Here is a 22,452-nt window from a genome sequence, read left to right on the forward strand (position 1 = left end):
GAGAAATATTAAAAGTCAGTCATTAGTTCCTTTGAATTCATATACAAAACTGATTTGTCACACTTATAGTGTCAATCATTTCTTTAAGCAAAAAGGCAGAAACAGCGAAGGAATTTAAAAAACTGCACAGTACTGAAGTGGTGGGTAACTAAGGAAAACACAAAGTGAACTTACTTTTCCATCTATTCACAAACAGAACAGAAACTAATTCCACAGTAAGTCTTACTGCAGAAGTCTCACAAGTTAGCTTCTCTAATGTAACCTTTTTTTGTTCCATTATCATCAGGTAGTAGAATAAAAGGGTACAAATGAAGGAAGAACTAGCCTTGGTGTCAATCTGCAGAAACAAATTGTTTCACTCTGTTTTTCTATTACACAAATGAATTTCTTTTCAAACAGTCAGCTTTTGTTTCAGACGGTCATGGGAACATTCTTCAAGTTTCTTGCCAATAACTATACAAAATTAAACTGCTTCAACTGCTGCAGTTACTACAGAAGTTCTTTAATTAAGAAAAAAGTGTTCCACCAACTCAGAACAACAGCTTCCTCGAGATATGAAGCAAGTTGTAAAAACTCTATCTGTGTGATATTCAAGATCTTGTAACAGGCATATTTTCTAGCATTGGAAAATAATCATGGTTGGAGCAGCAATTTGTCAAATATAAGCACTAAATAGAGGAAATGAGTGATATTCCTGTATACAGCAAAAACAACAAGAGTTCTGTGGCACTTCAAAGACTAACAAATTTAATTTTTGTAGGCATAAGCTTTCGTGAGACTCAGCTCACTTTGTCAGATGTAGAGATAGATCTGACGAAGTGAGCTGATTCTCACGAAAGCTTATGCCTACAAAAATTAAATTTGTTAGTCTTTGAAGTGCCACAGAACTCTCGTTTTTGCTGTATACAGATTAACACGGCTACCCCTCTGGAATTATTCCTGAGCATAGAAACTGCAAATCCAGGGCAAACCACATCTTGATAAAACTCTCTAGAGATACAAAATACTTAACCCATATATAGCACTTTACATCTTCAAAGAGCTTTACAAACATTAATTATTTCCTAACTATCTTATGTTTTTACAGTCTCCTATGGATTTAGGCAAACAGATTCTATCACCATTTTCCAGATGGAGAGAGAGGCCCCAAACCAGAGGGAGTTGAATTAGATCCCAGAAACATACTAAGCCCTCTTGACTACACACTTGAAGGTGATTGATCTCTTTTGCTAAGCTTCAAGGTCTTTTTAAGAACAGTCAAGAGACGCTAAGTTTTTTTTACATATAATTTTTAGAGAGACAAGAAATTCTTCAATAGGCATATGCAATAGATTTCTACAGCAAAGTTCCCAGACATTCATATTAAGGGAGACTGAACATGTGCCAATAAAAACTGTACTGTACATGTAGGCAGGGGATAACCACTAGCATGGGTCCTCACAAAATTATACTGAGTCCAAACAAATTCTTGAACTGGAAATGGTTATATCCTAGATTACTGAAGGGAGATCAGCAAAGACCAAAGGTATGCATATAGTTAACCTGTCATTAATATCAGGTTTTCAGGCACAGTACTGATGGGTGGCAAAGGCTCCTGAACTTTTCAAAAAGAAAGGCAAGAGCAAGGTATAATTTGGGTGACTATCATAAGGGAAAGGTGGGTGAAACGGTCAATACCACCAGAAGTAGCATTTCCAAAGAGTTAAATAGTAAAATTTTAGAAGAATTGGTGATCTAGCAATATCTTTTTTTTTAATTTTTAAATATCAGTAGGGCTACTAACAATATTTATAGGAGATCTATCTAAACTACACTGGACCATTGGATAGAGTGCCACAAATAATCTGTTCTCAAATTGTGCCTGTAAAGTGGCAAAACTGGCCAAAGACAGCAGCATTTGCAATAGTTGTGAAAGTTTTCAGAAATATGTGAACACCTCATAAGTAGTCTATGAAACATCTGATAGACTTCAATGTAAAAAAATGCTTGACAATATAAAACATAAAATAATTATGGGAATTGCACACTGCTGAATGAAGAACCGAAGTCTATTAACAAACATGAAGATTCAAGCTGGCAGGAATGTAAAGATGAGAATGCATTGTTCAGTTGAACCAAAGGCAGTAAACAGGTTCCTAAATTGCATCAGAAGGGTATTACCACCATTTTGAAACCTCATCTGGGATAGCACAGCCAGTTTTGGATGCATAGGGAAGAAGGCCCAGAAAGACTCTACTATGATGAAAGGCTGAAGCCAGCTGTGTGATCATGGGGGTGGAAGTAGTAATCTCCCTCATTGTATTGCCAGAACACTCTATATAAACACTCTAGTTTCCTCTTCCCAGAGCAAAGTGTTATCATTACAGCCCTGACACAGGTAGTCCAATTTGGCCAGTGCAGTTCTCTCTACTTATACATGAACTCCATGGTTCATGATTATTTGCTTTCTGTATCTTGAGTGGCAGTATTGTCATACTCTACAGAACAATTTCATCCAGACAGGTTATAAATGGGACATGAGATAATGCAATCTAAAATTCAACCTAGGCATTAGCTTTTCAAAAGAAGACTAAACTTGAACTCAAGCCAGTTGAGATAGGACAGATCAAGGTCATGACAGTTTCTACTGTTCTACCTACTGACAGAAGTGGCAATCAGCATCAAACTCTACCCAATCAATAGGAGATGATATGTCGACATGAAAACTGATCAGTAGGAAAGACTTGGAACAGATTACGGACCTTAACCCAAATGATGTGAGTATTCAAATCTTTTCAGCTTTTTATTTATTTTTTTAATATTCCCCTACAACGATTAATGCTCCAAACCTCTTCTCCATTAGAAAGAATGAACCAGGTCCTCAAGTTAGCATAAATCAACATTGCTTCATTAGCTGGAAGGGAGTTACACTGATTTACACTCGTGGAGGGCATGACCCAATGTTTTTAAACACTCCCTCCCCACTACTACCCTTCCCTGCTTAAGTGAAATATTGATACCTGTGGTAGGTCCCATGAAATCCATAGTGACCTGTACTATGAGTATGCTCTTACACTGGATTGTTTTAAATCTGGCATATTTCTGACAGAAAGATCTTGGGTGATAGAGCTCCTCTCATGCAGTCTTCCAAATCTCTATGTTAATGAAGCAGATTACAAGTGAAAAGGGAGGCTATTTTGGATGTAGTCTTCTAAAATTCCATTCCATATCAGTGTTTCCTTCTGCTCTTTAAATCACAGATGGGGAACAGATGACAAAACTCCAAGGAGGTAATATTTATTTTCTTTTTGTTGTATGCCACATCTTAAATTAATCTTAATATCACACTATGAATTTAATTTTCCATCCTGCAATTTTACATTCACACAACACATAATTCATGCTGGTACAGGCTTAAGCAAAAAGCACGTAAGTGTTTAGTGTCATAAGTAATTCCTGTAGAACTACAAACAGAAGGTAATGCTAATACCATAATTTAAATACATGTCATACTACAGATGATTTTAAGTATGGGTCTTCTTTAATATAGTGTATTATTAAAAAAAACACCATAACAAATGTTCCAATGGATCATGTTTCTTTGGCCATCCTTTTATTGTTTGCATTTTTAAAGCTATTACTGTCTTTGGGAAGCATCAATCTTTAAAAAGTTACCCAGATATTTTTTAAAAAAATGTATTTTGAATGAATAGGTGTAGCCTTTGGGAGATTTCCCTTTTAAATAAATGCTTTGTCTCAGGCAGATAACCCTTCCAAACAAATCTTCAGCTTGGATATAGTTCCAAGTCATGTGATTTCTGCAGTGCATTCAGACAGACAATGAAAATAATGTAAAATATGTCCAATGAAGCATTTTGAATGGTTTCATTCTATTGTCCTGTGTGATGTTAAAATCAGGATAAAATGTCACCTCGTACATCTGTGAAGGGATTAATGCTACTCTGCAATTTAATCCAGGAACAGATGACCACTGATTCACCTTGATCCACACACCAAATAAAAATCCAGGTGAAAGGCTGCACAGTGATCACCAGTTGTTTTTGTACTCTGACTTTTGTGCATAGACTTTATGAACAATCTCACTCAGCAGGGATAACATCAACAATACACTTTGCAACAATTCAAAGTGCAGCTGGGTTTCTTCCAATCCATCTAGCTACAGAATTTAACTCCCTCCTTATATGTCCCTGACTAGGAACTACACTAAATGTGACAAAGTATCCTTCCCCAAATTTTTTAGTGTGATAAAACAAGTTCTTTCCCACTATTTTGAATCAAAAGTATGTATTTTTTATGTCAAACAAGCTGTATTCTAAACATTCTTGATCAAATTATTATACATTTACTACTTTAGTTAGTGTTTCCAGGTCCAAAGATTAATTGTCAACTTAAATTTTTCTTAAAAAGCTAAATGCATTTGCGGCTGGACATCCCAAACATCAAGAGTTAAGTCCCTGCTTTAAGAACTTATAATCAGTGCCCTGTGTATTCTTCATTCTGCAGAGTAGTAGAATTCTCCTTTTGCCACAGAATTATGCTTTGGAGTCAAAGGACAAGATTTCCAAAATTAGGTGACTAAAGTTAGGTTCCTAAATCCTAGCTGAGGAATTAAATAAATCAAGTGACTTTTGGGAATGTTGAGCAGCCAGCCATTGGCAAGGTACATCTGCATTGCAGCTGAGGGCCTGTTTCCTGGCACGGTTAGACAGACATGCACTAGCTCTGCTCAATTTAGCACACTACAAATAACACTGTAGCTGGGGGAAACATGGGCTGCAGCTCGAGTACATACCTGGGGGTCTCAAGCAGAGCTAGTGCATGTCTGTCTACCCAAACTGGGACGCACACTCCCAGCTGCAGTCTAGATGTACACTCAGCGACATCAGTGAGAGTATCTGGCTGCTCAGCACTTTTAAAAACCATGCCACTTATTCAGCCCTTTCATTGGGATTTAGGAACTTAACCGTGGACACCTGTGACAAATGTGGGAATTTTGCTGATATTTTTATGATTCCTTTGTGCGCCTCAGTTTCCCTCTGGGCTTTGCATTGCTAGGCACTGAGTGTAAGGGGAAGAAAGAAGGTGTTGGATTCAGACAGCCACGTGGTTGGAGACCAGAGTAAAGTCTACACATGTGAATGGAGGCTCTGGAAGAGGCAATGGAAACATCAATGGCCAAAACATTCACACGTAGCAACCAACAGCCAAGAGGAAGGAGATTTCCGCATAGCTCTCCACATGGAAGCAGAGCAAAGGCCCCGAGCTGGAGATCAAAGGGAAGAGCTGCATTCAAAGTTGAGCTCATAAAGACACAGGGCTCTCTCCTGGGACTAAAGAAAAAGAAAACAAACAGAGACTGAGAAAGGAAGTGGAGATAGTTCCTACAGCAGCATGGCTCAAGGGAGCCCTGGCAATGTCCACACCCCGATCTTAACCTTTGCTGCTCAATACCAACTTAAGGACTTTCAAATTCTGTATGCCAGAGCACTAATAAACTATTACCTTGTTTTGAAAAGGCTGCTTGCTGTCACTGCAAATACTTACTCAGAGCATTGCGCCCTGATGGGGTAAAGCACAAGTCTGATGGCTGGACTCTACAGGGAGCCAGAGCGAGAGACAGGAACTGCTGGTGCCCAAAGATCCAGTTTCAGAGTCCCAGAGGCCATGGGTCTGCCCCTGTGGAACTCTGTGAACCTTTGGGGTTCAGCACACCAAATGGGTCACTTGAAAAGGACTGGTTTCAGGTTGGGGCATAGAGCAGACCCTGTAAATAAATAATAGCACCTAATTTTAACAATCTTGGCCTAATTTTTTAAAATGATGTTTCTAGCACTTATGGTTTCAAAGATAACCCTCAAAATACAAGTGAAGTAAAAACTGTTGTAGTGTTACCTTCCCAAGTTTGCCAACAGCCTAAAATAATAGCCAAGAGATGGGCTGCCCCATTTATCTCTCAATTGATTAACACTGAAACCTAAAAATACAATAATCAACACTAACTGTTCGACTGTTGCTGATTTTAATATTACCGAGCCATCGTACTTCCCCCCACAATCCTAAATTGCCTCTGCATGCCTTCCAAGATGCCATCGAATAATATAATGAAATAATTTACCTATGAAAAGGAGGCATTTCATCTGCTTATCGCCATCTAATTATTCCTCATATTTCTTCTAGATAGAAAATTGCAGCCACTCTATCACTGAAGACTTGTGTCCAATCAGTCACTGAGGTTCTTAGGTCTTTATTCAGCTTCTCAGTGTGTTTAAAACCATCACAAATTCTTCCTCTTAATATTTTAGGGCTGTGGTCTGAGCCCAAACTCACTATTCTATCCTCCCCCGTTCCTAGCAAGCTCTGCTTTTTTTGAGTGTAAGGCTTGATATGTTTCGCAAACACTTTTAATCTCTCGCTCTCTCTTCTTTAAATCAATTAGACCACTTGAGTCTCAGGTTATTTGTGAATTTCCAAACAAAACCTCTCACTCTTCAACCTCCAACACGGTAGTGAAAAAGTGTGTCCTGAAGTCATGGTCAAAAGTGCACAGGCTAAGCTGTCCTCTCCCAGAAGGCACTCAGTTCCATGGCTGCAAGTCACAGGTATTCATGGAAAACACTTACTGAAAAGAAAGCTTAAAGGTCCAAAGGTGACAAGTCCAATCATGTGGCCACTCCTAAAATACCGAGAAAATTCATGTACCTGGAAGGTATGCTCTGGATAGCATCCTCTCTGCTCTGCATTCTCCCTACAAGCACAACTCCCACTACCATCAATGGGAGTTCTGGGCCTATCCAGAAATCTACAAAGAACAGCAGAATTGAGAATTGCCATACAAGAAGAGAATTGCCCTTATGCCCTTTGTCCATAAGAAATCTACATCTTTGGTTGCCTAATGGACTAGTAAAGGATTTCAGATGGAAGATTGGGTGGGTGGGTGGGGGGGGGGAAGGAAGGGGATGAGAAGGGAGGAAGATTACTCCTACATAATGCCTGAGAAGCTTGGGCAGAACTGTACTGTCTAACAGCTGTAAAAGGACATTCATTACCAGTATACCCTTTTATTCTTGTACAAATCCTGCTCTTGCAGCTTCTGAATGGCATCTTGCCAAGTCTGAAACAGAACTGTGAAAAAATATCTTATAAAGTGACAGTCAAGGACAAAACCAGAACCTATAGGAACTAGCTTTGATTTTAGGTGCTGCCTTACTCATGTCTTTTGATTTACTGGTTCAAAGTCTGAACTTTCTGTTCGGTCAGAGGATAAGAGTAATTATACTCCTATTGGACAAGCAAAATACTGTGCTTTGCAAGAGAGTGCTCAGCAGATAGCCATCCAATAAACCAGATTAGTTATAAAGAGATTATCCAGGGATTATATGGTGACTAGATACTGTAATCCAATAAAAAGCAGGGAAACAAATGGGAAGAGGCATGGAAGGTAGTTAAGGGTGACAGAGCAGAGAGGAGGTTGATAATGTGTTCACGGAGGGATATATAGCAACACCAGTTACAGCATCACAGCATCCCCAGTTGTGGCTGGGGACACAGGAGAACACTTTGAGAGACTAAATTTAAGATCTCTTTAATAGTCCAACACTGAGTTCTTGTAAGATATAACTATTTAAGACCATATAAACTGGGTTGCACCATTGCTTGCTAGGCTTCCTTCTAAGATGTTGACATTGTGCCAATGGACACTGTTCGCTCCTGGCCACTGAACAATAGAGAAAAGTATTCTCATATACCCTTTGTACTGTTAAAAAGGAAGCATGAATGCCTCAGCCAACCCCAGACAAAACATGATGGCGTAATTGTGGGAGTGGGAAGGGAAGAAGGAAAATAGAATTAGGAGTCCAATAACAGTCTTTATGACATCACCAAATGTTGCTCAAAACGTAACCCTAGAGCTGGAAGTTTAAAAAAAAAAAGTTGTTTTTATCTAAAGTACCAAAAATTTGTGTCATTTTGAAAAATGGTACACACGCTTCTGGAACAATGTGCCCTGTCACAAGCTCTTTTTCAAAAAGGTACAGGACAGATCAAACCCATCGGCAGAAGGGCAACGATCATGAATACAGGTACGTCAGGACTGGCACTCACTATCAAAAACTAAGATCGTTTAACCCAGTAAAGTGGTTAAAAATCAGCTAGAAGGGACTTAACTGTGGAATTCGTTCAAAGTTATAAAGGCCAAAATGAAACTGATCATTTCCTCCTTTTTGTTCTCTTCATCAAGTGTCGGTATATTATGTAAAAATATCAGTGTAAATTTGAAAACAAGAAAGGGAAATACTACTTGGAGCAGCATGTATCAACTCATGAAATTTACTGTCACAGCAGTTCAGAATCAATGACTATGGTTGGACTTTTAAGGAGGGGTGAATATTATCAACCAACATCGGTTGCTATGCAAGATAATAAAATAGTCTAATCTCATAATACCAGGTGTAGGGTGATCACCTGTGCGGACCAGGAATTCTCACCCATATGTTTTCTCCCTTTACCACTGAAAAATTGGCTACAGTAGATGGGTTACTGGGGATCTTCACCTTTATCAAAAGCACATGATATTGGCTTCTGCCAGAAGTGGGAAACTAAACAAATAGTTTGATTTGACATGGGATTTTCCATGCTGAATTCCATCAATTACCCCACTGAAAGCTGTACACTCAACAGTGGAGTAACAACAGAAATATTTTCATCTGCAGATCTCCTTATGCAGATGTTGACTGTGCTTCAGGACAATTTTTCATCAGAGACCTCTGCTCCAAGATGCATCAAACACTGCAACATCCTGTATTGTGCAGTGATCACAGATCAGCAGGCAAGAGACGGCATGAATAAACTAGAGGGAAAAACTGACTCAACAGAACCTGTGGGAATGCTTAGTGCAATCCTAATATTGAAACTTTGCCACAAATTGTACATTTAAAAAAACCACTGAGGTCTTTTTAGGTGGAGGATATAGCTGATAAAATTTTCCATTCCTCTCCCTCTCCTCTCACTCCTGGGGTGCATAAGTTTAATAGAAGCTTAAGTTATATTTGCTAGTAATAGATTTTTGGATCAAGCCGTGGGGGAGGCTTTCAATGAAAATGGGGGTGTTCAAAATGAAATATACAATGACTACATTTTAACATTTCCCAAGCTTTTGAAAACTGGACTCCCCTCCTCCCTCACAAAAAAAGCCAACTAGTCACATGCTGCAACACTGCCGAGTGTTGTATGAATGTCGGCTTTTAACATCTTCCAAGCTAGTCTTTCATTCCCCACACTTTGGAAAGTGCTGCTTTATGGGAAACCCTGAACTTGCAAAATGTGCTGCAGTCTTCCTGTGACCCCCAGAAGTTAAGATTTCAGACACAGGATGGGCATTCACAGAGGTCCACTGGTGAAGCCTCTGGCACTATGCAAGGGTAATTTTTTGGTTTCCCCAAAATTTAGTTTCTGCAAGCTGAAATGCAGCAGTTTGTCTTTCCTTCCAGTAAGTGGGGTCAAATGCTTTGGTAACAACGAATAATTTGTCTTAATCATGCAGCACCACAAAACAGACAAGAGTTTCAAGATAATCCAATTACCCAAAACAAGTACAAAATTATCATTTCCATTAAAAAAAAAAGTGTCATATTTCCACGAAAAAGCCAATTATACTAAAACCCAAGTTTTAAAGTTTGGATAGATAAAGGTTTTATTATTTTTAATGCATCAATCCAAAAATTCAATGATTGATGGGATAAACACTGCCCTTTGGAATAAAAGTCTGCTCAAAAAGGAAGACACTAAAAACTAAAACACCTATCTAAGAAGCAGAAGACAGACCTCAACTTCATCTTCTAGCCATCTTGTGTTCTGAAAGGCAGTCTCCATGCTTTAGTTAAAACAAGGTACACCAGGCTAAAACACCTCTGCATAAGCTTTGCTACATAAATCTAAGGTACCACATCCACTAGTCTGACGTTAAGAGATAATGAGACTGTGTCTACACTGCAGACACTATAGCGTCATAGGTACGTCACCATAGCTATACTGGCATAGCCCTGTAGTGTAGGCCCAGCCTAGAGTGATGGAAGGAGCTTTTCCTGCCACTGTAAGAACACCACATCTGAGTGGTGGTAGCTAGGTCAAAGCATGGTAGAATGGTAAAAGCATTCTTCCACTAACTTAGCTGTGTCTACACTTGGACTAAGGTGACATAGCTATGGCATTCAGGGATACAGATTTTTCACACCCCTGAGTCCAGTAGCTATATTGACCTACGTTTTAAGCAAAGACTAGCTCTGATACTATAGCAAAAAGGAGGATAAATATACACTAGACAAATGCTAGATGTCTGTATAACCACATTAGCATCTGTTTAATAGCATGTAACAGATGTATGTTATATGCATATCTTTAAAAATATGGATGATCTGGTGCAGACTGCAAGAACTGTAAAATCATGAGAGCAAAAATGTTAAAAATAAAAATTGGAAAAAATAAAAAACACATAGTCAAGTAAAGTTTATAAGGAGTTCTGTTTTCTGGGACTATATTCAGAAGGTGAACCAAAATGTTGCACAAACAAAGAAAAAGACAAACCTGGTTGAGTGTTCAAAAGACTAAGGAAATTGCTGATTTGTTAAAAAGGTATTTTACTTTGCTTCTGTCTTGAACAAGAGACAACAAAGATGGATCTGACTCAAGAATCAGATTTTTGACAGGACAGAAACGTGCACAGGAGAATATTAGCTGTGAAAAGACCAAATATAATGTAAGACTTCTCAAAGAAAGCTAACTTCCAGTGTTTTGGTGCAACCCAAACACAACATACCACATTCCGAGAAGAACATGACTGATGAAAATCTAGTACACAGAAAAAAATAATAATAGAAATTTAAATATAGGGATTCAGCCAAACATGACAGAACAGATTCATGGATTCCAAGGCCAGAAAGGACCATTGTGATCATCTAGTCTGACCACCTGTATAACACAGGCCATAGAACTTATGCAAAGTAACTCCAAGAGCATATATTTTAGAAAACATCCAGTCTTCAGTGAAGAATTGATCATGACCCTTGGTAAATTGTTCCAATGGTTAATTACTCTCACCATTAAAAGTTTACCTTACTTCCAGTCTGAATTTGTCTAGCTTCAACTTCCAATCATTGAATCATGTGAGCTAGATTGAAGAGCCCATTAAATATTTGTTCCCCACTTTAGGTACTTATAGACTGCAATAAAGGCCTTGTACATGTATGGCCTACATTTTTTGTACCTGGCTGTACATATTTATATTTAGCCATATTAAAACACATTGTTCTGCTTGCACTTAGTTTACCAAGTGATCCAGATCATTCTGAATCAGTGAGGATACCTTCTCACCTCTTTCAGACTAACCAAAAATGGAGGACCCTGGAGCAAAGGGGTTGTATTTATAGGAGTTAGCTTTGTGCCCTATGATACAGACCTTAATAAAATGAAAATCGACATCCACAGCAGTGATTTAAGCCAAACTGTAAAAATAGCAATCTACATAAGGCCAAATTTGATAGGGAGTCTGAGGTATTGTTATGATCATACCACGTATCATAACTCTCTGCTCATACCTAAATCATTAATCTTATCCACAAAAATCATTTATGTATTCATAGCAATTACATGCAACTTTTATTCAGGTCTATTATAGCAATGGAAACACAGGGCTTGTCTTCATGTACAGTGCTGCAGTAGCACAGCTGCACCAGTGAAGTTTTAGTGAAGCGCTACTATGCCAACAGGAGAAGCTAATTCACCTCTGCAAGAGGCAGTAGCTACGTCGAGGGGAGAAGCTCTTCCATCAACATAGCGCTGTCTACACCAGGCGATTAGGTTGGTATAACTACATCACTCAGGGGTGTGGATTTTTCACAGCACTGAGTGATATAGTTATACTGATACAAGTTTGTAGTGTAGACCTGGCCATAGTTAAATACTCCAAGTACCCAAAATACCACTTCCCTTTTCATGTGCCTACTTTGTATACACTATAGATTTTGCAGCTGACTGGACAACTTTTATGCTGTATTATTTCAGACAACGGGACTTTTTTAATTAAAACTTTACTGTTCATTCAACGTTCCCATTTACCCTTTCCCATCACTGCAATTCTAATGCTTACCACTTTTCAAAAGCAAAAAAAATGTTTTTGGTCCAAACCATTTTGCTTATCAAGAAATAAAAATTAAAAAGGAATTCCAACTATCAAAGTTTTTTCTAAAAAGTGCCCATCACTATGGTACCTAATCCCTGTGCACCTATGTGCTATTTATAAAACAGACATGCTAGAAAATAATAGTGTTATTCTAGATAATTAGGGCTAATCGCCCTTCCGGAGTTCACTAACCCCCACACAAGAATTGATCATTTGGAGAACATGGAAGAGAAAAACCAAAACTGTCCCTAGTTTTATTTAAATGAACTATAGGAGGAGAATTTTTAAGCTGCACCCCAATGATTTTAGGTGCAGCCTGGCTGGGGATGCTTGATAAAAATCTGTACTGCATTAAGGAGCATTCCTGATCCCTGCCTTTGCTCCCAGATCAAAGATGGGGCTCTCCATGCTGCAGCTCAGCACACAACCCAACCTTGGCCTATCTGCTTTTGCAAGACAAACTCCCAAAGAATTTCCTGTAACTGGGAAAATGGCTTTTAAAAATAAACGTTTGAGAGAGAGACTGACAGACAGTCATGGGACAGGACTGGCAGACATAAAAGCAGGAAAAGAAAAGCCAGGAAAAAGATGAAGGGGGGGAGGGGGTAGGGGAGAAGGATAATCTGTATCTCTCCCTAAATCACCTCAAACTGGCCATTCACTTACAGTCTTGGCATCAGTCAATGACATTTTATATATAAATAAAGTGAACAACAGCAATAAGTTCTTGAACAGGGAAGTGGTCTTGTATCCCTTTCCTCTTCCCTGAGTAATATTATCGTCTCTTCTTTCCCTCACTTTCCCTCTCTCCAGCAATAAAGAGTTAGTGAGTGAATGAGTGAATGAACGAACAAATTACCCTGTGCAACCTTAGCTATGGTCTTGCAACTGCTCCATGATTATATTTTTATAATAAAAATAATATAGTGACTGGAATAGAGTAGACATGTGCCAACTAGACAGTTGATTTTAGGTAGAGTTATAGAAAAAAACCTTGAAAATAATGCTAGTGTTTCCCTACACACATCCTCCTCCCCACTTCCAGTGCAACCACCCAGTAATGGGAAACTGAGAAATCAATAGAAGGATAAAAAATTAATACCTACACAAGCTATTTTTGTTCTATTGTCAGACCTAAACTAAAGTGCCAAGTTCTTCTTTTGGATTCTGTTTCAAAGTAAGATTATTATTGCCCTTGAAAGGACAAAACAAAAGGCAATGAAGATATAGGTTTCAGGAATTTGTCACAATAGATTTGAACCTTGTCTTGCTCGGGAGACTGTTCTGAAGATTTCAGAATTATATAGGTACCTGGCGAAGGGTCAAAAGTCAGGATAGTGGTAGGTGCTCTTTTCACTATAACGTAACAAAGTGTATAGCCTCAATGACACAATTGACACTAAACATTGTTTTTGCCCACACAATATAGTTAATATTCCATAAATAAAGGTAGCAGTTAATGCTTACCCTTGTCATTGATCTAGGCTGAAACAGGATTGTCCTCCTATAAACTGATCATTCTGGGTTTCCTGGACATGCATATGTAGCCAGTTTGGCCAGTAACACTACTTCCTAGCTCTGTGTGGTAGGGAGTGCCAGAGTGCATTGTCCCATGGGCTCCTGATGCTGCTCTCTATGTGTGTGTTTCCCATGCACATTCCCCGGTCAAGGGACTATAGGAGAGCTGCCCAGATTTTCTGAGAATGCATGGACACAAACACTGGTAGGCAGTATAGTGGGTATGGAGGCAGAAATGCGACCACGTTGCAAAAAGAGCAGCTGTGTGGGCACAGCTGGTTCAAATTATAATGTCGTGAATGGATAATGAAACCTGGTTACAGTTACTGTGTAGAATGTCCTTAAAGAATAAGGGAAAGTGTGAACATCAATTAGAATTATTACTAAAATAATGAACATGGAAGAAATTGTCAAAGCCACTTGAGCAGATCACATAGATAAGTTTACAGCTATACATTTTTATAGACAGAGAAATGATGAAAGAGTGACAAAAAAGGAAAATGGTAGATACAAACCTAGGCTTGTTGGACTAAGTGTCAGTCTCCTACACAGAAAATACATATTTTCAATGTGAACAGGAAATTCTGATCGCTGTAACAAACAGAGCTGCCTTTCCTATAATCAGGAACTGATGCATGCAATGAACTGTGCTCATCACATGACAAATGTAAAGCTTAACAGAAACTAAAAAGCCATTGTACAAGGATGGATTGATCGACAGATCTGTTGCCCTAGTCTGGGACAAACAATTCAGAGCTGGTACCAGCAAGTGCATTTGTGGTCAGGAGAGAATAAATGCTACAAGCTTGTAGTTCAAGAAAAACACACAATTAGACTTTCATTGTAAATACCTGCTACTTAAAGATTCAGTTTTAACACTTTAAATATAATAAAAAAGGAACATGAAATGTAACATAACATTAAAAGTGGAAGCAAAGGAAAGCCACTTATCTCATCAATAGTTTATTGAAATGAAAGGCATAAATCCAAGTGATACTGTAAGTCTTATGCTGGTTTAAGAAATTAAATGTTTACTTCCTTATCTCAGTACATGGCCATTTGCCTTAAACAAGTGGTCCCCAAACTTTTTAATGTCTTGCATCCTCCCTTACCTTCCCTTAGGAGCCAGGGCCGAGAGCAGGGCCATGGTCAGAGCCAGGGCCAGAGCTGTGGCCCGAGTCTTAGGCTGGAGCTGAGGCTTGGCCAGGAGACCAGGGCTTAGGCTGAAGCCGCGGCTGGGGTTGTGTCTGGGACTGGAAGCAGAACTGGGGTTGGCGGCCGCGGCCCAAAGCAGGGCCATAGTCGGGTGTGGATCCATGGCTGGGAGCCAGAGGCCGAAGCTGGGGCCACAGCTGGAGGCAGGGCTGGGTGGTGCTCCCTCCCTGCCACTCATGGGGGCTGACCTGGGCCCCACTGTGTCCCCCCAAATGTTGTTCCACGCCCCCCCGGGGGTATGCTCCACAGTTTGGGGACTTCTGCCTTAAATCCTTCAAAGCATCAGCAATATCCATAAGAACTGTGACACTGTAATAAAAAGTCCCCTATGCCATATATTCCTTAGCAGCCACAGCATCATTTGAGTTGAAGTCTATCGCCTTAATTCTACAACAGGAGTTCTAACCCTGTAGATAGAAAGCAAGAGGAGTTGCTCTTCCAATCACAGATAGAAGAGTGCTACTTTCCTCCTCAAGGAAGTGAGCAGAAGAGACAAGTGAGTGGAGTCCCTTTGAGGTAACAATAGAATTAGCACCTCATTTAAATCACTGCAGAAGTGGTACAAAGAATACTGGGATGTGGGATCACAGAGACAAAGTGGTTGGATTTTAGATCATGGCAGGAAAAATTTAAGATCTCTAATCCATAGATTGACATTAGATCAAAAAAGCAACAAGTCAGCTTTATTTACTGCAAGCTTCATGTAACCTGACAAACCAAACTATCATAAAAAAATAGCCCATCTGTTGAACAGGTGTTTGGTGTAGTAATTTAAATGAAAGATTAATAAATTCAGAGAAACTAGAGTCCATGTAAAATATTTCTATTCCTACTATCTAGAAATGTCATTGGTCATCGAAGCAGCTACCATTAATGAAGCATGGACACTGAGGTAAAAGTTCTGTTTTCTAAAAAGCAACCACAATCCCCAGATACAGTAGAGTGGATGCAGTGCCCAGACTGACTCACTGTTGTTTTAACTTGCAATACTGAGCTAAACAGAAAGTCTAATTCAATTTTAAGCGGAGTTAGATATTCTATATAACTAACTGCTAAGGTTGAAAGGCTAGTAAAGGAGAGGTTAGACTGCTGTTTTGCTCTCTAAATGTCTTCGAACTTTGCGTTTAATGTAACTATCTTAAGGAAATACAAGTAATTTTTTAATATACACCAAAGTGCACTGGAGAAGCTTTCACAACTCATTTACTTTCAGCTAGTCTGTTCTTGAGCTCTTATTTTACAATCAGAGAAAACAAGGAATGTATTTTAAGAGAGTTAATTTCACTAAATAGAGAGATTCTAATTGTGTAAATATGTAAACCACAAGGATTATTCAATTTATCTTTAGAATAGATTTTGAGGAAGTGTTATTTTCATTGTAAGAATCAGAAGGCAATTCGGGTCACTGTCAACAACTTAATTCAACCACAAACACTGGAAGCAGCTACAAAGTTTTATCAACAATCTTAGTTGTATTTAAAAACACAGAAATATCTCATTTACAGTGATCAATACCAGTGAACCCTAAATAAGACAATTTAGGCAACTCTCTCCCCCTCCTCTCGTAGAAGTCATTCCATTAATCATTTTCTTGAAATAGTCCAGTACTTAGATGAACCATTTTTAATTACTCTCATCAAGATGATTTGAATGCAAAACAAACTCTTCTAAATTTGGAAAATATAAATAGTTCTTTAGATGTAGGCATTGGCTAATGTTATTTTATTATGGCAATTATTTCCAAAGCTAAAGTGCGGGATTAGTTTGCAAGAACCTGCAGGGTGAAGGGATTTTGTAGGTTCTCAACAACAAGCTATTTGAAAAGCCTAAAGCAAACAGGAGAATTTATCATATGTTACAAATTGTTATATTTTACAATTGTACAGTGATCATCATCATGTAAAATGGAGATAATGATGCTATCACAGTTCAGGTCAACTGCACCTACATTTCTCCTCAAAGGTCCACCAACAGCACCCACTCTCAGGCTTCTAGGCCCCCTGCTGTTGCCTTTCTGTGTGAAGACCTTTATCTCTCTCCTTTCTGACTGGGTTTGTCCAAGCTGTATAGTTCCCTGCCTTTGCTGTGTTATTCCCTGCACAGACCAGTTGCTCAAGGACACCTGCTTGCTCTCTCCTTGAGACATTTAAACTACACTCATGCTTATAAGCTTACCAGAGTTAACCCCCAGCCCTAACAATGATTCTGGCAGAAACGGTCCTTCAAACCCCCAAACAAGGGGGATTCTTTGCGATTAAAAAAATTCATCACGGCTTCACTCACAAAAGCACACAATCTTCTCGAACCTCAGTAAGCCAAGTTCTTTCAACCTTTCCCAAATGATCAGGGACCTCTGTGGACCAGGGGTCCTGATCAGAAAGAAGGCCCTAAGCCAGTTTAAAACTAGGCTATTTATCCAAAAATCCTTTCTTTGTCTCTGGAGAATCCAATTTTAATTAGTGTATGCACACCTTTTCCATGGGGATGGCTTCTCGGGAGATTTTTCTACCCTTCTCATGGAAGTGATACAATTCCTCAATAAAACATATACAAATGCATTTTAATACAATGTACTCCAAAGGTATTACTCCTAATTCAATAAAGTTAACTTAATTCAATAAAGTTTATCTTAATTCCATACAGTTTGTTCAGGATATTGTCAATCTGTGAATATTGTCAATCTTGAAGTATTTTGAGATCTATGAATGAAAAGTACTAAGTATCATCAATTTCATGACATTCCCCATCATTAATATTTCACTGTTCTCCAGAGCACACTAAGAATCTCACAATACAGAAAGGAAGAGCTTACAAACTAATTTCAGACAATAACAATGAAGGGAGACAACAAAAGCAGTATGGAAAGGTTGAGAGAAGATACCAGTCAGAAAAGGCAATCCCAGTAAGATTACCTGGTTACTCAGTGTCACTATTCTACTATTGCACATCATAGCATGACCGAGTAAAGAAAACTTACTTTTATCATAAAATATATAGGTACCTAGTTTGGCAATTTCTTGTAGACATCGTTAAGTGGAACTTTGATGGAGTCTGGTAGCCTTGGGAACCAGCTCAAGGTGGAGATTCCACCTACAAAGGCAGTGTGGAATTAAATACGGAGCATTGTTGTACATCTGCAGAGAAACAACTGCAGCGCTGCCACCACTGCTTTAGGAAAGGAGGGCGCCTGGCTGCCAACTGTTCGGGTAGTGTTGAAACAGCCACCACATGTGGAACAAGGAACACTAGGAGCTCCAGCTCCCACCCAAAAGCTCTGCCATCCCAGAAGAAGATTCTGTGTAAGTGGGGGAGGGGTGGGATCCCATCACCCCAAGAGAGGTCTTGACTGGGACAGTGGCAGTACACCTCCCTCAGAATCTTCTGATGGGGTGGCTGGCAGCTTCCCTCCCCCAACATACGGGCACTCCGCTTGATAAGGTGGTTCTTCTCCTTATCAGGGAGACAGGCAGAGGGCTCGCAATCACACCTCTTCAGGCTGGCCAGAGCCTTTCCAGTCCTCACTGCATTACTGCCTGTTTCTGCATGGGATGGGATCCAGTCCAGGAGGAGGGAAACCTCAGCCCCCATCACCCCAACAGACAACAAATGTTTTTACTGTGCTAGAGGGCTGCCCAGCATTAATTTCATTTGGGGGCAGAGGGGTTTGTATGTGCATGGTAGGCCCAGCATTAGTTAATGTATTTACAGGCATCAGAGTAATCATTTTTCAACCCCCTTTCCCTTCCCCGACACACACATTCACACGGAGTGCAGTTGATTTAGATAGTGTTTGTGCAGAGGAGATGGCATTAATTGGGAGCTCACATTTCAGCCAGCAATAGACCAAGGAATGTTATACCTGACCATTGGGAGATGGAGCATGGGGCACTTATATCTATCAATCTGGTAAGTAGGCTTAGTCTTTGGGCATGGTGTTGGGTAATTTTTTCAATCCTTTTTGAAGCAGAAGTGAGACAGGAACAGGCCACAAACGTCAGGACAGCAAAGTGATGAAGACATTGAAAGAGGCTGTTCAGTGCTGGAAGGTGCCCAGTTATCACATGAACGTAATTTACAAAAAAAACATTTCCCCTCAACAGGCAGTTCAGAATACAGCCCAGCTACTTTAAACTTCCCAGGCCTAAACATTGTAATGCCTATTTCTGAAAACAGAGATGTTTACTTTAGGAACCTCAGCAAGCACATGAAATAGATTTGGAATCTTACAAAAGCTACTTCTGAGTTTTAAAATCATGAGTCTTCCAAACCACCAAACCATTCCATTTCCAAACCACCAAAAGTAGTGAGGATCAAAAGATTACCCACTTCAAAATATTCTGGTCTGTCTGGAGCCCCACCATTTGGGATTCTTATCAAATTAGATATTTCTTAATTGACATAATTGCATATTTCAACTCAATTAATCACTTCATCTCTATTTAATTCCTCTTTTAGATAACATAAAATGAAGGTCAGAGAGGAAAAGAAATGGATAGACAAGGGGAAATTCCTATTTGAATATTTGATTCTGACCTTTGTGGTAACAGGGACCAGGTATGTGACAGGAGAATTCCTCTGACCTTGTTTAAACTTCTCCACATCAATGTATTACGGTAACTGTGAAACAATGTAACAAGCAAGATACTTGATATATCAATAGATGGGACATATAAAATACAAAATACAAAGTGTCAAATACTATGTAACAATTTTAAAACAGAGCATACACTGTATAACAGAACAAAAGGTCCATTTTTCAGTCTCTTCCTAGCCTCACACAACAGAATTCACGTCAGTTATTTTTGCTACTACCCTTGTCTGCAGTTACATTTGCACATTGAAATGCAAAAGATTTGTATTAACTAATTTTCAATAAAGACATTAAGCATAACAGCCACTTATAAAGATACTTGAAGAGTTTTTCAGTGTGTTTTTGTTAAGCAATGTTTAACTGAATTACTTGAAGGGTACATAAGCATACCTTGGCTTCTGTTTCAGTTTACTTGACCTATGAGTCTTGCTATCCAGTAATGAAGTCTTCACCTCTAAAAACATTCGTAAAATGTAAACTTGGTAAATTAGGTGCAATGTCCTTTTATTAGCCTCAGGCATGCTACACAAAGGTGGAAAGTTATTTCCACTAGACTAACCAATGCAGTTTAAAGGCATCAAAAGTCTTCAGAAAAACACTGATACTCAGACATTTGCAGCTAGCTTGCATCCCATTAGCACAGGTGCCGTCCCCACCACCAAGTCCTCATTTGGCAATTGTCCCAATTCCCCAACAAAAGATGCTGATCTCTCCCCACCCCAACTTTATCTAGTCTGCCCTAGAGCAGTGGTTCTCAACCCTTCCAGACTACTGTACCCTTCTCAGTAGTCTGAAGCCTGAGCCCCACTGTCCAGAGCTGAGGCATGTAACTTCGCTTCATAGAGCCCCCTATAATATGGGACTCAAAGCAAGTGCCTTGCTTGTCATCCCTAACACTACCCCTGCACTTGCAACCCCCTAAACCTGTCCTGCGAATCCTCTGGGGCTCATGATCCCCAGGTTAAGAAACACTGATCTAAATGAGTTGATGTGCCCCCTGGAAGACCTCTGCATACCCTCAGGGGTACGTGTAACCCTGGTTGAGAACCACTGTCCTAGAGAGATTAGCACCTATATTACAGAACTTCAGGCATAGTTGCTGAACAGGGTTAGATGACAGTGGTAAACACTCGATTCCTGTCTCTACTACAGCTTCCACCACTGCTACCATTGGCAAAGCTGCACCAGTGGTATCTTACAGCCATAAAGTTTACTAGCATACACAAGACCCAATGAGGCAGCACAATGGTGTAAATACTAGTATAGAAAAAGCTCAGATGTTTTACCAACCCCTACCTCATCATGAAAATCTAAATACCTGGCCCCTGTATACACTAACAGCTTAATACCAAAAAAGCTACAGCGCTGATCTGAATCTACATTAGAACTTCACAGCCATAAACCACCACCAGGTCAAGTCCACCAGTGCTAGCATAAACTGAATGATTAAAATGTTAGCAGTTGCCAACAGCCTGTACACACTACTGCTCCAACAGTTGCTGCCACCACAGATAATGTGATGGTGGGAGGTTTTGTTGAAAACACTACTCTAGACAAAGCCTTGGTGGAATTTATTGTAATACAAGTACTTATTTCCTCAAACAGATACACCTACCTTCTTTTTGCTTCAGCTGCAAAGCTGTACTTCAGGTAGCACAGACTCATTTTCAGTGGCTTCCTACTCTATGGACAAGCACCTTCTCTATAGTAGCATCAGTCTACCCCTCCCCCCTCATCTAGTCAGTAATAACCGTACTGAGCCTCTTGCATTGCACTTTTACCAGCAGCCATCAACACTCTGCTGATCAGAGACAGGCATTTAACTATTTCCCCCACCAACAGATGTCAGTTAGGACACAGGGCAGGTTGTAATGGTTATATTATGCACTCCCCCACAACTGGTTAGGCTCTGTATACCAGTCTCTTGTGCCCTGGGTGAGAGTGCCATGCAGCCAACATGTTCATCTCTGCAGAGGATACGACTTGTGTATTTTGACAGCAACAATGTTACTTTTCCTCCTAAGTTGAAAGGACATTCGCTGTAATATGGGAACTTTTGTCTCAAGAATCCAAACAGGGACATAGGCTGGGAGGGTATACTTAAGTGTCAGATTAGGGGCTTTGAAGACTAATGTGTTTATGGAAAGACTGAGAACTGGAGAAGACATAGAACTAGTTGGCTTCCACAAAACTTTAATGCATAGTGTTGCTGACACCCTTTCCTTTCCCCTGAAATACTTTGTACAATACCAAAGGCATTATGTCTGTATTTTTGTAAATGCCCCCACACCTTCCATAAACACACCAATGACTTTCAGTCATGTAGACCATCCTGTCTGCTCTTTCACCTGATTATTAATCCTTGTGTTAGTTAACTAATTTAGATTTTAAATTATTCAGGACAGGTACCTAGTCTTTCCACTTGTTTTTAAATGGACTGCACACCTCCATGGCTCTGCATAAATGCAATATAATAATGGTTTGCGCCACACACTAACCTAGAATTTTCCCCTTAAATTTTACTTATTGTTCCATTTTTAATCTGTATCTGTCTTAGGGCTGGCTGGAAAACAAGGTTTCCTGTTTGCCAAAAAATTTAGATCTTCGATTTTTTTTATTTTTTTTTTAAATTCTGATGCAGAATAATAAAAACCTTCGAACTATTTCCATGAAAAAACATTTCTCTCTCACACACAGGCATGGAATTTGCCTAGGATTCAAATCCCTGCTCTGCCTGATTCTCTCTGGCCCAAGGAATGTTTAATAAATCCCTGTTCTGACTGATTCTGAGCAGGGACTTGTCTCATCTCAGATAAGTGCCCTAACCACTTGGCTTTTAAGCTATTCTGGTGTCTCTCTCTTGTTTTGACCAGAAATTCCATCCTAGACCTAAGAAACCGTCCCAATGAAATTCTCAGAGAAATAGATTCATTTCCACATAAAGTTTCAGTTTTGA

At 39.5% G+C, this 22,452-nt stretch overlaps 1 protein-coding gene across 5 annotated transcripts in view; it reads right to left on the reverse strand.

The window, feature by feature from the left end:
- ELOVL5 (ELOVL fatty acid elongase 5) overlaps positions 1-22,452 on the reverse strand; it is a 46,264-nt gene that overhangs the window by 21,673 nt on the left and 2,139 nt on the right. The window contains exons 1-3 of one of the 5 annotated variants that reach the window (XM_067565464.1): positions 21,112-21,189; positions 19,887-19,950; positions 19,439-19,522 (exon numbers count right to left, since the gene is read on the reverse strand). The exons of 1 other annotated variant lie outside the window; for it this stretch is intronic. The gene's annotated coding sequence lies outside the window, so the exon portion shown is untranslated. Of the gene's footprint in view, positions 1-19,438; positions 19,523-19,886; positions 19,983-21,111; positions 21,226-22,452 lie in introns of those variants that run through there. 3 more of the 5 variants (XM_067565463.1, XM_067565462.1, XM_067565465.1) reach the window with 3 other exon arrangements.

Source organism: Emydura macquarii, unplaced genomic scaffold, assembly GCF_026122565.2.
Source record: "Emydura macquarii macquarii isolate MOO-44397 ecotype Brisbane River unplaced genomic scaffold, CSIRO-AGI_Emac_v2 contig_2680, whole genome shotgun sequence".
Classification (NCBI taxonomy): domain Eukaryota; kingdom Metazoa; phylum Chordata; order Testudines; family Chelidae; genus Emydura; species Emydura macquarii.